At 44.9% G+C, this 15,368-nt stretch overlaps 14 non-coding genes across 14 annotated transcripts; all 14 read right to left on the reverse strand.

Annotated features, from left to right (window-relative positions):
• Positions 1–107: 107 nt before the first annotated feature.
• On the reverse strand, positions 108–298 carry LOC143790397 (U2 spliceosomal RNA). Its single transcript, XR_013219539.1, has one exon. It is a non-coding gene; the product is annotated as a U2 spliceosomal RNA (small nuclear RNA).
• A 959-nt stretch (positions 299–1,257) lies between these two features.
• On the reverse strand, positions 1,258–1,448 carry LOC143790409 (U2 spliceosomal RNA). Its single transcript, XR_013219550.1, has one exon. It is a non-coding gene; the product is annotated as a U2 spliceosomal RNA (small nuclear RNA).
• A 960-nt stretch (positions 1,449–2,408) lies between these two features.
• On the reverse strand, positions 2,409–2,599 carry LOC143790420 (U2 spliceosomal RNA). Its single transcript, XR_013219561.1, has one exon. It is a non-coding gene; the product is annotated as a U2 spliceosomal RNA (small nuclear RNA).
• Positions 2,600–3,558: 959 nt separating this feature from the next.
• On the reverse strand, positions 3,559–3,749 carry LOC143790431 (U2 spliceosomal RNA). The gene has a single exon (XR_013219572.1). It is a non-coding gene; the product is annotated as a U2 spliceosomal RNA (small nuclear RNA).
• Positions 3,750–4,708: 959 nt separating this feature from the next.
• LOC143790436 (U2 spliceosomal RNA) lies at positions 4,709–4,899 on the reverse strand. The gene has a single exon (XR_013219577.1). It is a non-coding gene; the product is annotated as a U2 spliceosomal RNA (small nuclear RNA).
• Positions 4,900–5,858: 959 nt separating this feature from the next.
• LOC143790398 (U2 spliceosomal RNA) lies at positions 5,859–6,049 on the reverse strand. Its single transcript, XR_013219540.1, has one exon. It is a non-coding gene; the product is annotated as a U2 spliceosomal RNA (small nuclear RNA).
• A 959-nt stretch (positions 6,050–7,008) lies between these two features.
• On the reverse strand, positions 7,009–7,199 carry LOC143790399 (U2 spliceosomal RNA). Its single transcript, XR_013219541.1, has one exon. It is a non-coding gene; the product is annotated as a U2 spliceosomal RNA (small nuclear RNA).
• A 959-nt stretch (positions 7,200–8,158) lies between these two features.
• Positions 8,159–8,349, reverse strand: LOC143790401 (U2 spliceosomal RNA). Its single transcript, XR_013219542.1, has one exon. It is a non-coding gene; the product is annotated as a U2 spliceosomal RNA (small nuclear RNA).
• A 959-nt stretch (positions 8,350–9,308) lies between these two features.
• Positions 9,309–9,499, reverse strand: LOC143790402 (U2 spliceosomal RNA). The gene has a single exon (XR_013219543.1). It is a non-coding gene; the product is annotated as a U2 spliceosomal RNA (small nuclear RNA).
• A 959-nt stretch (positions 9,500–10,458) lies between these two features.
• LOC143790403 (U2 spliceosomal RNA) lies at positions 10,459–10,649 on the reverse strand. The gene has a single exon (XR_013219544.1). It is a non-coding gene; the product is annotated as a U2 spliceosomal RNA (small nuclear RNA).
• A 959-nt stretch (positions 10,650–11,608) lies between these two features.
• LOC143790404 (U2 spliceosomal RNA) lies at positions 11,609–11,799 on the reverse strand. Its single transcript, XR_013219545.1, has one exon. It is a non-coding gene; the product is annotated as a U2 spliceosomal RNA (small nuclear RNA).
• A 959-nt stretch (positions 11,800–12,758) lies between these two features.
• On the reverse strand, positions 12,759–12,949 carry LOC143790405 (U2 spliceosomal RNA). The gene has a single exon (XR_013219546.1). It is a non-coding gene; the product is annotated as a U2 spliceosomal RNA (small nuclear RNA).
• A 959-nt stretch (positions 12,950–13,908) lies between these two features.
• On the reverse strand, positions 13,909–14,099 carry LOC143790406 (U2 spliceosomal RNA). Its single transcript, XR_013219547.1, has one exon. It is a non-coding gene; the product is annotated as a U2 spliceosomal RNA (small nuclear RNA).
• A 959-nt stretch (positions 14,100–15,058) lies between these two features.
• LOC143790407 (U2 spliceosomal RNA) lies at positions 15,059–15,249 on the reverse strand. Its single transcript, XR_013219548.1, has one exon. It is a non-coding gene; the product is annotated as a U2 spliceosomal RNA (small nuclear RNA).
• Positions 15,250–15,368: the final 119 nt, after the last annotated feature.

Genomic DNA, 15,368 nt, shown 5'->3' on the forward strand with positions numbered 1-15,368 from the left:
TGGCCTGAGAAAAGTGCTTCCTTGACCCTGAAATCAATTCACATAAAGGGTTAAAAGACAACTCGCGCTGATTTCAATTCAATCTGTTTTTAGAAACTGGATCAGAGAAGGAGTGCACTGGTCCCGGAGATACTGCAATAACGGGTCAATGCGTGGAGTGGACAGAGCAAGCTCTTCTTCCATCTCCCTGTTCCAAAAATCCATTTAATATATGGTCCCCAAATAGGGGACGTATCAGATATTAAACTGATAAGAACAGATACTACACTTGATCTTAGCCAAAAGGCCGAGAAGCGATACCGAAGCCGCTGTGCCCCGTGGGCCGCACCAAGGCCTACCACCAATACCCATTGTGGAGACAGAGCAAAAGATTGCCGCCGCAGGGAGGACATTTTCAGAAACTCTGGAGGCCTTCTCAATGACAGTTCTGCTGTCAATGACAGTTCTGCTGTGTATGTGTGTCTGTGTGTGAGAGACGGAGAGTGTGTGTGTCTGTCTGTCTGTCTGTCTGTCTGTGTGTGAGTGTTTGTTCAAGCTGTGCACGACGCGTTTTGAATCTGCATAACTCCGCCTACTTTGACCACACCCTCCAGCCAGCCCCATTGTGACAGCACATGAATGTTCCGTGCTAAGATTCTATCGACTGCGGGCAGCGCACCTGGTTGGTGAAAAGCATTAGAATGCTCACACACGCAGGTGTAGATGGACAAGACAAGCCTATTCAACATCAGCACAGGCACCATTTTTACTTATTTTTTTCTTTTAAAAATGCATATAATACAAGGCATTGAAAAGCCGGTGGTCCACAAGAGGGAGACAATGTTTCAAAAAAGAATTCCTGCGGTCAGAAATGCAGTATGTATGGCAGAACTACTCATTGGATACTTCAATTTAAATAGCAAGTGCTGACAGACAGCAGGGGCCTAGTTTGGTAGCCGACACAGTATATTTGCAACACTGTAAGAAAGGCCTAAATCTTAACACACCTGTTGCAGCAACCAGTAAAGACAAATTGATTGATTGATTGATTGATTGATTGATTGCATATTGAATGCAATGCAATGTTTGACAGACATAGGTGAAAGCAAGGCCAGGCAAGGCGCAGAAAATGTTGCAATTGGCCAGGAGAAATCAAACAAAATGCTACACTTGGCCTGAGAAAAGTGCTTCCTTGACCCTGAAATCAATTCACATAAAGGGTTAAAAGACAACTCGCGCTGATTTCAATTCAATCTGTTTTTAGAAACTGGATCAGAGAAGGAGTGCACTGGTCCCGGAGATACTGCAATAACGGGTCAATGCGTGGAGTGGACAGAGCAAGCTCTTCTTCCATCTCCCTGTTCCAAAAATCCATTTAATATATGGTCCCCAAATAGGGGACGTATCAGATATTAAACTGATAAGAACAGATACTACACTTGATCTTAGCCAAAAGGCCGAGAAGCGATACCGAAGCCGCTGTGCCCCGTGGGCCGCACCAAGGCCTACCACCAATACCCATTGTGGAGACAGAGCAAAAGATTGCCGCCGCAGGGAGGACATTTTCAGAAACTCTGGAGGGCCTTCTCAATGACAGTTCTGCTGTCAATGACAGTTCTGCTGTGTATGTGTGTCTGTGTGTGAGAGACGGAGAGTGTGTGTGTCTGTCTGTCTGTCTGTCTGTCTGTGTGTGAGTGTTTGTTCAAGCTGTGCACGACGCGTTTTGAATCTGCATAACTCCGCCTACTTTGACCACACCCTCCAGCCAGCCCCATTGTGACAGCACATGAATGTTCCGTGCTAAGATTCTATCGACTGCGGGCAGCGCACCTGGTTGGTGAAAAGCATTAGAATGCTCACACACGCAGGTGTAGATGGACAAGACAAGCCTATTCAACATCAGCACAGGCACCATTTTTACTTATTTTTTTCTTTTAAAAATGCATATAATACAAGGCATTGAAAAGCCGGTGGTCCACAAGAGGGAGACAATGTTTCAAAAAAGAATTCCTGCGGTCAGAAATGCAGTATGTATGGCAGAACTACTCATTGGATACTTCAATTTAAATAGCAAGTGCTGACAGACAGCAGGGGCCTAGTTTGGTAGCCGACACAGTATATTTGCAACACTGTAAGAAAGGCCTAAATCTTAACACACCTGTTGCAGCAACCAGTAAAGACAAATTGATTGATTGATTGATTGATTGATTGATTGCATATTGAATGCAATGCAATGTTTGACAGACATAGGTGAAAGCAAGGCCAGGCAAGGCGCAGAAAATGTTGCAATTGGCCAGGAGAAATCAAACAAAATGCTACACTTGGCCTGAGAAAAGTGCTTCCTTGACCCTGAAATCAATTCACATAAAGGGTTAAAAGACAACTCGCGCTGATTTCAATTCAATCTGTTTTTAGAAACTGGATCAGAGAAGGAGTGCACTGGTCCCGGAGATACTGCAATAACGGGTCAATGCGTGGAGTGGACAGAGCAAGCTCTTCTTCCATCTCCCTGTTCCAAAAATCCATTTAATATATGGTCCCCAAATAGGGGACGTATCAGATATTAAACTGATAAGAACAGATACTACACTTGATCTTAGCCAAAAGGCCGAGAAGCGATACCGAAGCCGCTGTGCCCCGTGGGCCGCACCAAGGCCTACCACCAATACCCATTGTGGAGACAGAGCAAAAGATTGCCGCCGCAGGGAGGACATTTTCAGAAACTCTGGAGGCCTTCTCAATGACAGTTCTGCTGTCAATGACAGTTCTGCTGTGTATGTGTGTCTGTGTGTGAGAGACGGAGAGTGTGTGTGTCTGTCTGTCTGTCTGTCTGTCTGTGTGTGAGTGTTTGTTCAAGCTGTGCACGACGCGTTTTGAATCTGCATAACTCCGCCTACTTTGACCACACCCTCCAGCCAGCCCCATTGTGACAGCACATGAATGTTCCGTGCTAAGATTCTATCGACTGCGGGCAGCGCACCTGGTTGGTGAAAAGCATTAGAATGCTCACACACGCAGGTGTAGATGGACAAGACAAGCCTATTCAACATCAGCACAGGCACCATTTTTACTTATTTTTTTCTTTTAAAAATGCATATAATACAAGGCATTGAAAAGCCGGTGGTCCACAAGAGGGAGACAATGTTTCAAAAAAGAATTCCTGCGGTCAGAAATGCAGTATGTATGGCAGAACTACTCATTGGATACTTCAATTTAAATAGCAAGTGCTGACAGACAGCAGGGGCCTAGTTTGGTAGCCGACACAGTATATTTGCAACACTGTAAGAAAGGCCTAAATCTTAACACACCTGTTGCAGCAACCAGTAAAGACAAATTGATTGATTGATTGATTGATTGATTGATTGCATATTGAATGCAATGCAATGTTTGACAGACATAGGTGAAAGCAAGGCCAGGCAAGGCGCAGAAAATGTTGCAATTGGCCAGGAGAAATCAAACAAAATGCTACACTTGGCCTGAGAAAAGTGCTTCCTTGACCCTGAAATCAATTCACATAAAGGGTTAAAAGACAACTCGCGCTGATTTCAATTCAATCTGTTTTTAGAAACTGGATCAGAGAAGGAGTGCACTGGTCCCGGAGATACTGCAATAACGGGTCAATGCGTGGAGTGGACAGAGCAAGCTCTTCTTCCATCTCCCTGTTCCAAAAATCCATTTAATATATGGTCCCCAAATAGGGGACGTATCAGATATTAAACTGATAAGAACAGATACTACACTTGATCTTAGCCAAAAGGCCGAGAAGCGATACCGAAGCCGCTGTGCCCCGTGGGCCGCACCAAGGCCTACCACCAATACCCATTGTGGAGACAGAGCAAAAGATTGCCGCCGCAGGGAGGACATTTTCAGAAACTCTGGAGGCCTTCTCAATGACAGTTCTGCTGTCAATGACAGTTCTGCTGTGTATGTGTGTCTGTGTGTGAGAGACGGAGAGTGTGTGTGTCTGTCTGTCTGTCTGTCTGTCTGTGTGTGAGTGTTTGTTCAAGCTGTGCACGACGCGTTTTGAATCTGCATAACTCCGCCTACTTTGACCACACCCTCCAGCCAGCCCCATTGTGACAGCACATGAATGTTCCGTGCTAAGATTCTATCGACTGCGGGCAGCGCACCTGGTTGGTGAAAAGCATTAGAATGCTCACACACGCAGGTGTAGATGGACAAGACAAGCCTATTCAACATCAGCACAGGCACCATTTTTACTTATTTTTTTCTTTTAAAAATGCATATAATACAAGGCATTGAAAAGCCGGTGGTCCACAAGAGGGAGACAATGTTTCAAAAAAGAATTCCTGCGGTCAGAAATGCAGTATGTATGGCAGAACTACTCATTGGATACTTCAATTTAAATAGCAAGTGCTGACAGACAGCAGGGGCCTAGTTTGGTAGCCGACACAGTATATTTGCAACACTGTAAGAAAGGCCTAAATCTTAACACACCTGTTGCAGCAACCAGTAAAGACAAATTGATTGATTGATTGATTGATTGATTGATTGCATATTGAATGCAATGCAATGTTTGACAGACATAGGTGAAAGCAAGGCCAGGCAAGGCGCAGAAAATGTTGCAATTGGCCAGGAGAAATCAAACAAAATGCTACACTTGGCCTGAGAAAAGTGCTTCCTTGACCCTGAAATCAATTCACATAAAGGGTTAAAAGACAACTCGCGCTGATTTCAATTCAATCTGTTTTTAGAAACTGGATCAGAGAAGGAGTGCACTGGTCCCGGAGATACTGCAATAACGGGTCAATGCGTGGAGTGGACAGAGCAAGCTCTTCTTCCATCTCCCTGTTCCAAAAATCCATTTAATATATGGTCCCCAAATAGGGGACGTATCAGATATTAAACTGATAAGAACAGATACTACACTTGATCTTAGCCAAAAGGCCGAGAAGCGATACCGAAGCCGCTGTGCCCCGTGGGCCGCACCAAGGCCTACCACCAATACCCATTGTGGAGACAGAGCAAAAGATTGCCGCCGCAGGGAGGACATTTTCAGAAACTCTGGAGGCCTTCTCAATGACAGTTCTGCTGTCAATGACAGTTCTGCTGTGTATGTGTGTCTGTGTGTGAGAGACGGAGAGTGTGTGTGTCTGTCTGTCTGTCTGTCTGTCTGTGTGTGAGTGTTTGTTCAAGCTGTGCACGACGCGTTTTGAATCTGCATAACTCCGCCTACTTTGACCACACCCTCCAGCCAGCCCCATTGTGACAGCACATGAATGTTCCGTGCTAAGATTCTATCGACTGCGGGCAGCGCACCTGGTTGGTGAAAAGCATTAGAATGCTCACACACGCAGGTGTAGATGGACAAGACAAGCCTATTCAACATCAGCACAGGCACCATTTTTACTTATTTTTTTCTTTTAAAAATGCATATAATACAAGGCATTGAAAAGCCGGTGGTCCACAAGAGGGAGACAATGTTTCAAAAAAGAATTCCTGCGGTCAGAAATGCAGTATGTATGGCAGAACTACTCATTGGATACTTCAATTTAAATAGCAAGTGCTGACAGACAGCAGGGGCCTAGTTTGGTAGCCGACACAGTATATTTGCAACACTGTAAGAAAGGCCTAAATCTTAACACACCTGTTGCAGCAACCAGTAAAGACAAATTGATTGATTGATTGATTGATTGATTGATTGCATATTGAATGCAATGCAATGTTTGACAGACATAGGTGAAAGCAAGGCCAGGCAAGGCGCAGAAAATGTTGCAATTGGCCAGGAGAAATCAAACAAAATGCTACACTTGGCCTGAGAAAAGTGCTTCCTTGACCCTGAAATCAATTCACATAAAGGGTTAAAAGACAACTCGCGCTGATTTCAATTCAATCTGTTTTTAGAAACTGGATCAGAGAAGGAGTGCACTGGTCCCGGAGATACTGCAATAACGGGTCAATGCGTGGAGTGGACAGAGCAAGCTCTTCTTCCATCTCCCTGTTCCAAAAATCCATTTAATATATGGTCCCCAAATAGGGGACGTATCAGATATTAAACTGATAAGAACAGATACTACACTTGATCTTAGCCAAAAGGCCGAGAAGCGATACCGAAGCCGCTGTGCCCCGTGGGCCGCACCAAGGCCTACCACCAATACCCATTGTGGAGACAGAGCAAAAGATTGCCGCCGCAGGGAGGACATTTTCAGAAACTCTGGAGGCCTTCTCAATGACAGTTCTGCTGTCAATGACAGTTCTGCTGTGTATGTGTGTCTGTGTGTGAGAGACGGAGAGTGTGTGTGTCTGTCTGTCTGTCTGTCTGTCTGTGTGTGAGTGTTTGTTCAAGCTGTGCACGACGCGTTTTGAATCTGCATAACTCCGCCTACTTTGACCACACCCTCCAGCCAGCCCCATTGTGACAGCACATGAATGTTCCGTGCTAAGATTCTATCGACTGCGGGCAGCGCACCTGGTTGGTGAAAAGCATTAGAATGCTCACACACGCAGGTGTAGATGGACAAGACAAGCCTATTCAACATCAGCACAGGCACCATTTTTACTTATTTTTTTCTTTTAAAAATGCATATAATACAAGGCATTGAAAAGCCGGTGGTCCACAAGAGGGAGACAATGTTTCAAAAAAGAATTCCTGCGGTCAGAAATGCAGTATGTATGGCAGAACTACTCATTGGATACTTCAATTTAAATAGCAAGTGCTGACAGACAGCAGGGGCCTAGTTTGGTAGCCGACACAGTATATTTGCAACACTGTAAGAAAGGCCTAAATCTTAACACACCTGTTGCAGCAACCAGTAAAGACAAATTGATTGATTGATTGATTGATTGATTGATTGCATATTGAATGCAATGCAATGTTTGACAGACATAGGTGAAAGCAAGGCCAGGCAAGGCGCAGAAAATGTTGCAATTGGCCAGGAGAAATCAAACAAAATGCTACACTTGGCCTGAGAAAAGTGCTTCCTTGACCCTGAAATCAATTCACATAAAGGGTTAAAAGACAACTCGCGCTGATTTCAATTCAATCTGTTTTTAGAAACTGGATCAGAGAAGGAGTGCACTGGTCCCGGAGATACTGCAATAACGGGTCAATGCGTGGAGTGGACAGAGCAAGCTCTTCTTCCATCTCCCTGTTCCAAAAATCCATTTAATATATGGTCCCCAAATAGGGGACGTATCAGATATTAAACTGATAAGAACAGATACTACACTTGATCTTAGCCAAAAGGCCGAGAAGCGATACCGAAGCCGCTGTGCCCCGTGGGCCGCACCAAGGCCTACCACCAATACCCATTGTGGAGACAGAGCAAAAGATTGCCGCCGCAGGGAGGACATTTTCAGAAACTCTGGAGGCCTTCTCAATGACAGTTCTGCTGTCAATGACAGTTCTGCTGTGTATGTGTGTCTGTGTGTGAGAGACGGAGAGTGTGTGTGTCTGTCTGTCTGTCTGTCTGTCTGTGTGTGAGTGTTTGTTCAAGCTGTGCACGACGCGTTTTGAATCTGCATAACTCCGCCTACTTTGACCACACCCTCCAGCCAGCCCCATTGTGACAGCACATGAATGTTCCGTGCTAAGATTCTATCGACTGCGGGCAGCGCACCTGGTTGGTGAAAAGCATTAGAATGCTCACACACGCAGGTGTAGATGGACAAGACAAGCCTATTCAACATCAGCACAGGCACCATTTTTACTTATTTTTTTCTTTTAAAAATGCATATAATACAAGGCATTGAAAAGCCGGTGGTCCACAAGAGGGAGACAATGTTTCAAAAAAGAATTCCTGCGGTCAGAAATGCAGTATGTATGGCAGAACTACTCATTGGATACTTCAATTTAAATAGCAAGTGCTGACAGACAGCAGGGGCCTAGTTTGGTAGCCGACACAGTATATTTGCAACACTGTAAGAAAGGCCTAAATCTTAACACACCTGTTGCAGCAACCAGTAAAGACAAATTGATTGATTGATTGATTGATTGATTGATTGCATATTGAATGCAATGCAATGTTTGACAGACATAGGTGAAAGCAAGGCCAGGCAAGGCGCAGAAAATGTTGCAATTGGCCAGGAGAAATCAAACAAAATGCTACACTTGGCCTGAGAAAAGTGCTTCCTTGACCCTGAAATCAATTCACATAAAGGGTTAAAAGACAACTCGCGCTGATTTCAATTCAATCTGTTTTTAGAAACTGGATCAGAGAAGGAGTGCACTGGTCCCGGAGATACTGCAATAACGGGTCAATGCGTGGAGTGGACAGAGCAAGCTCTTCTTCCATCTCCCTGTTCCAAAAATCCATTTAATATATGGTCCCCAAATAGGGGACGTATCAGATATTAAACTGATAAGAACAGATACTACACTTGATCTTAGCCAAAAGGCCGAGAAGCGATACCGAAGCCGCTGTGCCCCGTGGGCCGCACCAAGGCCTACCACCAATACCCATTGTGGAGACAGAGCAAAAGATTGCCGCCGCAGGGAGGACATTTTCAGAAACTCTGGAGGCCTTCTCAATGACAGTTCTGCTGTCAATGACAGTTCTGCTGTGTATGTGTGTCTGTGTGTGAGAGACGGAGAGTGTGTGTGTCTGTCTGTCTGTCTGTCTGTCTGTGTGTGAGTGTTTGTTCAAGCTGTGCACGACGCGTTTTGAATCTGCATAACTCCGCCTACTTTGACCACACCCTCCAGCCAGCCCCATTGTGACAGCACATGAATGTTCCGTGCTAAGATTCTATCGACTGCGGGCAGCGCACCTGGTTGGTGAAAAGCATTAGAATGCTCACACACGCAGGTGTAGATGGACAAGACAAGCCTATTCAACATCAGCACAGGCACCATTTTTACTTATTTTTTTCTTTTAAAAATGCATATAATACAAGGCATTGAAAAGCCGGTGGTCCACAAGAGGGAGACAATGTTTCAAAAAAGAATTCCTGCGGTCAGAAATGCAGTATGTATGGCAGAACTACTCATTGGATACTTCAATTTAAATAGCAAGTGCTGACAGACAGCAGGGGCCTAGTTTGGTAGCCGACACAGTATATTTGCAACACTGTAAGAAAGGCCTAAATCTTAACACACCTGTTGCAGCAACCAGTAAAGACAAATTGATTGATTGATTGATTGATTGATTGATTGCATATTGAATGCAATGCAATGTTTGACAGACATAGGTGAAAGCAAGGCCAGGCAAGGCGCAGAAAATGTTGCAATTGGCCAGGAGAAATCAAACAAAATGCTACACTTGGCCTGAGAAAAGTGCTTCCTTGACCCTGAAATCAATTCACATAAAGGGTTAAAAGACAACTCGCGCTGATTTCAATTCAATCTGTTTTTAGAAACTGGATCAGAGAAGGAGTGCACTGGTCCCGGAGATACTGCAATAACGGGTCAATGCGTGGAGTGGACAGAGCAAGCTCTTCTTCCATCTCCCTGTTCCAAAAATCCATTTAATATATGGTCCCCAAATAGGGGACGTATCAGATATTAAACTGATAAGAACAGATACTACACTTGATCTTAGCCAAAAGGCCGAGAAGCGATACCGAAGCCGCTGTGCCCCGTGGGCCGCACCAAGGCCTACCACCAATACCCATTGTGGAGACAGAGCAAAAGATTGCCGCCGCAGGGAGGACATTTTCAGAAACTCTGGAGGCCTTCTCAATGACAGTTCTGCTGTCAATGACAGTTCTGCTGTGTATGTGTGTCTGTGTGTGAGAGACGGAGAGTGTGTGTGTCTGTCTGTCTGTCTGTCTGTCTGTGTGTGAGTGTTTGTTCAAGCTGTGCACGACGCGTTTTGAATCTGCATAACTCCGCCTACTTTGACCACACCCTCCAGCCAGCCCCATTGTGACAGCACATGAATGTTCCGTGCTAAGATTCTATCGACTGCGGGCAGCGCACCTGGTTGGTGAAAAGCATTAGAATGCTCACACACGCAGGTGTAGATGGACAAGACAAGCCTATTCAACATCAGCACAGGCACCATTTTTACTTATTTTTTTCTTTTAAAAATGCATATAATACAAGGCATTGAAAAGCCGGTGGTCCACAAGAGGGAGACAATGTTTCAAAAAAGAATTCCTGCGGTCAGAAATGCAGTATGTATGGCAGAACTACTCATTGGATACTTCAATTTAAATAGCAAGTGCTGACAGACAGCAGGGGCCTAGTTTGGTAGCCGACACAGTATATTTGCAACACTGTAAGAAAGGCCTAAATCTTAACACACCTGTTGCAGCAACCAGTAAAGACAAATTGATTGATTGATTGATTGATTGATTGATTGCATATTGAATGCAATGCAATGTTTGACAGACATAGGTGAAAGCAAGGCCAGGCAAGGCGCAGAAAATGTTGCAATTGGCCAGGAGAAATCAAACAAAATGCTACACTTGGCCTGAGAAAAGTGCTTCCTTGACCCTGAAATCAATTCACATAAAGGGTTAAAAGACAACTCGCGCTGATTTCAATTCAATCTGTTTTTAGAAACTGGATCAGAGAAGGAGTGCACTGGTCCCGGAGATACTGCAATAACGGGTCAATGCGTGGAGTGGACAGAGCAAGCTCTTCTTCCATCTCCCTGTTCCAAAAATCCATTTAATATATGGTCCCCAAATAGGGGACGTATCAGATATTAAACTGATAAGAACAGATACTACACTTGATCTTAGCCAAAAGGCCGAGAAGCGATACCGAAGCCGCTGTGCCCCGTGGGCCGCACCAAGGCCTACCACCAATACCCATTGTGGAGACAGAGCAAAAGATTGCCGCCGCAGGGAGGACATTTTCAGAAACTCTGGAGGCCTTCTCAATGACAGTTCTGCTGTCAATGACAGTTCTGCTGTGTATGTGTGTCTGTGTGTGAGAGACGGAGAGTGTGTGTGTCTGTCTGTCTGTCTGTCTGTCTGTGTGTGAGTGTTTGTTCAAGCTGTGCACGACGCGTTTTGAATCTGCATAACTCCGCCTACTTTGACCACACCCTCCAGCCAGCCCCATTGTGACAGCACATGAATGTTCCGTGCTAAGATTCTATCGACTGCGGGCAGCGCACCTGGTTGGTGAAAAGCATTAGAATGCTCACACACGCAGGTGTAGATGGACAAGACAAGCCTATTCAACATCAGCACAGGCACCATTTTTACTTATTTTTTTCTTTTAAAAATGCATATAATACAAGGCATTGAAAAGCCGGTGGTCCACAAGAGGGAGACAATGTTTCAAAAAAGAATTCCTGCGGTCAGAAATGCAGTATGTATGGCAGAACTACTCATTGGATACTTCAATTTAAATAGCAAGTGCTGACAGACAGCAGGGGCCTAGTTTGGTAGCCGACACAGTATATTTGCAACACTGTAAGAAAGGCCTAAATCTTAACACACCTGTTGCAGCAACCAGTAAAGACAAATTGATTGATTGATTGATTGATTGATTGATTGCATATTGAATGCAATGCAATGTTTGACAGACATAGGTGAAAGCAAGGCCAGGCAAGGCGCAGAAAATGTTGCAATTGGCCAGGAGAAATCAAACAAAATGCTACACTTGGCCTGAGAAAAGTGCTTCCTTGACCCTGAAATCAATTCACATAAAGGGTTAAAAGACAACTCGCGCTGATTTCAATTCAATCTGTTTTTAGAAACTGGATCAGAGAAGGAGTGCACTGGTCCCGGAGATACTGCAATAACGGGTCAATGCGTGGAGTGGACAGAGCAAGCTCTTCTTCCATCTCCCTGTTCCAAAAATCCATTTAATATATGGTCCCCAAATAGGGGACGTATCAGATATTAAACTGATAAGAACAGATACTACACTTGATCTTAGCCAAAAGGCCGAGAAGCGATACCGAAGCCGCTGTGCCCCGTGGGCCGCACCAAGGCCTACCACCAATACCCATTGTGGAGACAGAGCAAAAGATTGCCGCCGCAGGGAGGACATTTTCAGAAACTCTGGAGGCCTTCTCAATGACAGTTCTGCTGTCAATGACAGTTCTGCTGTGTATGTGTGTCTGTGTGTGAGAGACGGAGAGTGTGTGTGTCTGTCTGTCTGTCTGTCTGTCTGTGTGTGAGTGTTTGTTCAAGCTGTGCACGACGCGTTTTGAATCTGCATAACTCCGCCTACTTTGACCACACCCTCCAGCCAGCCCCATTGTGACAGCACATGAATGTTCCGTGCTAAGATTCTATCGACTGCGGGCAGCGCACCTGGTTGGTGAAAAGCATTAGAATGCTCACACACGCAGGTGTAGATGGACAAGACAAGCCTATTCAACATCAGCACAGGCACCATTTTTACTTATTTTTTTCTTTTAAAAATGCATATAATACAAGGCATTGAAAAGCCGGTGGTCCACAAGAGGGAGACAATGTTTCAAAAAAGAATTCCTGCGGTCAGAAATGCAGTATGTATGGCAGAACTACTCATTGGATACTTCAATTTAAATAGCAAGTGCTGACAGACAGCAGGGGCCTAGTTTGGTAGCCGACACAGTATATTTGCAACACTGTAAGAAAGGCCTAAATCTTAACACACCTGTTGCAGCAACCAGTAAAGACAAATTGATTGATTGATTGATTGATTGATTGATTGCATATTGAATGCAATGCAATGTTTGACAGACATAGGTGAAAGCAAGGCCAGGCAAGGCGCAGAAAATGTTGCAATTGGCCAGGAGAAATCAAACAAAATGCTACACTTGGCCTGAGAAAAGTGCTTCCTTGACCCTGAAATCAATTCACATAAAGGGTTAAAAGACAACTCGCGCTGATTTCAATTCAATCTGTTTTTAGAAACTGGATCAGAGAAGGAGTGCACTGGTCCCGGAGATACTGCAATAACGGGTCAATGCGTGGAGTGGACAGAGCAAGCTCTTCTTCCATCTCCCTGTTCCAAAAATCCATTTAATATATGGTCCCCAAATAGGGGACGTATCAGATATTAAACTGATAAGAACAGATACTACACTTGATCTTAGCCAAAAGGCCGAGAAGCGATACCGAAGCCGCTGTGCCCCGTGGGCCGCACCAAGGCCTACCACCAATACCCATTGTGGAGACAGAGCAAAAGATTGCCGCCGCAGGGAGGACATTTTCAGAAACTCTGGAGGCCTTCTCAATGACAGTTCTGCTGTCAATGACAGTTCTGCTGTGTATGTGTGTCTGTGTGTGAGAGACGGAGAGTGTGTGTGTCTGTCTGTCTGTCTGTCTGTCTGTGTGTGAGTGTTTGTTCAAGCTGTGCACGACGCGTTTTGAATCTGCATAACTCCGCCTACTTTGACCACACCCTCCAGCCAGCCCCATTGTGACAGCACATGAATGTTCCGTGCTAAGATTCTATCGACTGCGGGCAGCGCACCTGGTTGGTGAAAAGCATTAGAATGCTCACACACGCAGGTGTAGATGGACAAGACAAGCCTATTCAACATCAGCACAGGCACCATTTTTACTTATTTTTTTCTTTTAAAAATGCATATAATACAAGGCATTGAAAAGCCGGTGGTCCACAAGAGGGAGACAATGTTTCAAAAAAGAATTCCTGCGGTCAGAAATGCAGTATGTATGGCAGAACTACTCATTGGATACTTCAATTTAAATAGCAAGTGCTGACAGACAGCAGGGGCCTAGTTTGGTAGCCGACACAGTATATTTGCAACACTGTAAGAAAGGCCTAAATCTTAACACACCTGTTGCAGCAACCAGTAAAGACAAATTGATTGATTGATTGATTGATTGATTGATTGCATATTGAATGCAATGCAATGTTTGACAGACATAGGTGAAAGCAAGGCCAGGCAAGGCGCAGAAAATGTTGCAATTGGCCAGGAGAAATCAAACAAAATGCTACACTTGGCCTGAGAAAAGTGCTTCCTTGACCCTGAAATCAATTCACATAAAGGGTTAAAAGACAACTCGCGCTGATTTCAATTCAATCTGTTTTTAGAAACTGGATCAGAGAAGGAGTGCACTGGTCCCGGAGATACTGCAATAACGGGTCAATGCGTGGAGTGGACAGAGCAAGCTCTTCTTCCATCTCCCTGTTCCAAAAATCCATTTAATATATGGTCCCCAAATAGGGGACGTATCAGATATTAAACTGATAAGAACAGATACTACACTTGATCTTAGCCAAAAGGCCGAGAAGCGATACCGAAGCCGCTGTGCCCCGTGGGCCGCACCAAGGCCTACCACCAATACCCATTGTGGAGACAGAGCAAAAGATTGCCGCCGCAGGGAGGACATTTTCAGAAACTCTGGAGGCCTTCTCAATGACAGTTCTGCTGTCAATGACAGTTCTGCTGTGTATGTGTGTCTGTGTGTGAGAGACGGAGAGTGTGTGTGTCTGTCTGTCTGTCTGTCTGTCTGTGTGTGAGTGTTTGTTCAAGCTGTGCACGACGCGTTTTGAATCTGCATAACTCCGCCTACTTTGACCACACCCTCCAGCCAGCCCCATTGTGACAGCACATGAATGTTCCGTGCTAAGATTCTATCGACTGCGGGCAGCGCACCTGGTTGGTGAAAAGCATTAGAATGCTCACACACGCAGGTGTAGATGGACAAGACAAGCCTATTCAACATCAGCACAGGCACCATTTTTACTTATTTTTTTCTTTTAAAAATGCATATAATACAAGGCATTGAAAAGCCGGTGGTCCACAAGAGGGAGACAATGTTTCAAAAAAGAATTCCTGCGGTCAGAAATGCAGTATGTATGGCAGAACTACTCATTGGATACTTCAATTTAAATAGCAAGTGCTGACAGACAGCAGGGGCCTAGTTTGGTAGCCGACACAGTATATTTGCAACACTGTAAGAAAGGCCTAAATCTTAACACACCTGTTGCAGCAACCAGTAAAGACAAATTGATTGATTGATTGATTGATTGATTGATTGCATATTGAATGCAATGCAATGTTTGACAGACATAGGTGAAAGCAAGGCCAGGCAAGGCGCAGAAAATGTTGCAATTGGCCAGGAGAAATCAAACAAAATGCTACACTTGGCCTGAGAAAAGTGCTTCCTTGACCCTGAAATCAATTCACATAAAGGGTTAAAAGACAACTCGCGCTGATTTCAATTCAATCTGTTTTTAGAAACTGGATCAGAGAAGGAGTGCACTGGTCCCGGAGATACTGCAATAACGGGTCAATGCGTGGAGTGGACAGAGCAAGCTCTTCTTCCATCTCCCTGTTCCAAAAATCCATTTAATATATGGTCCCCAAATAGGGGACGTATCAGATATTAAACTGATAAGAACAGATACTACACTTGATCTTAGCCAAAAGGCCGAGAAGCGATACCGAAGCCGCTGTGCCCCGTGGGCCGCACCAAGGCCTACCACCAATACCCATTGTGGAGACAGAGCAAAAGATTGCCGCCGCAGGGAGGACATTTTCAGAAACTCTGGAGGCCTTCTC

The sequence above is a fragment of the Ranitomeya variabilis genome, unplaced genomic scaffold, assembly GCF_051348905.1.
Source record: "Ranitomeya variabilis isolate aRanVar5 unplaced genomic scaffold, aRanVar5.hap1 Scaffold_379, whole genome shotgun sequence".
Taxonomy (NCBI): domain Eukaryota; kingdom Metazoa; phylum Chordata; class Amphibia; order Anura; family Dendrobatidae; genus Ranitomeya; species Ranitomeya variabilis.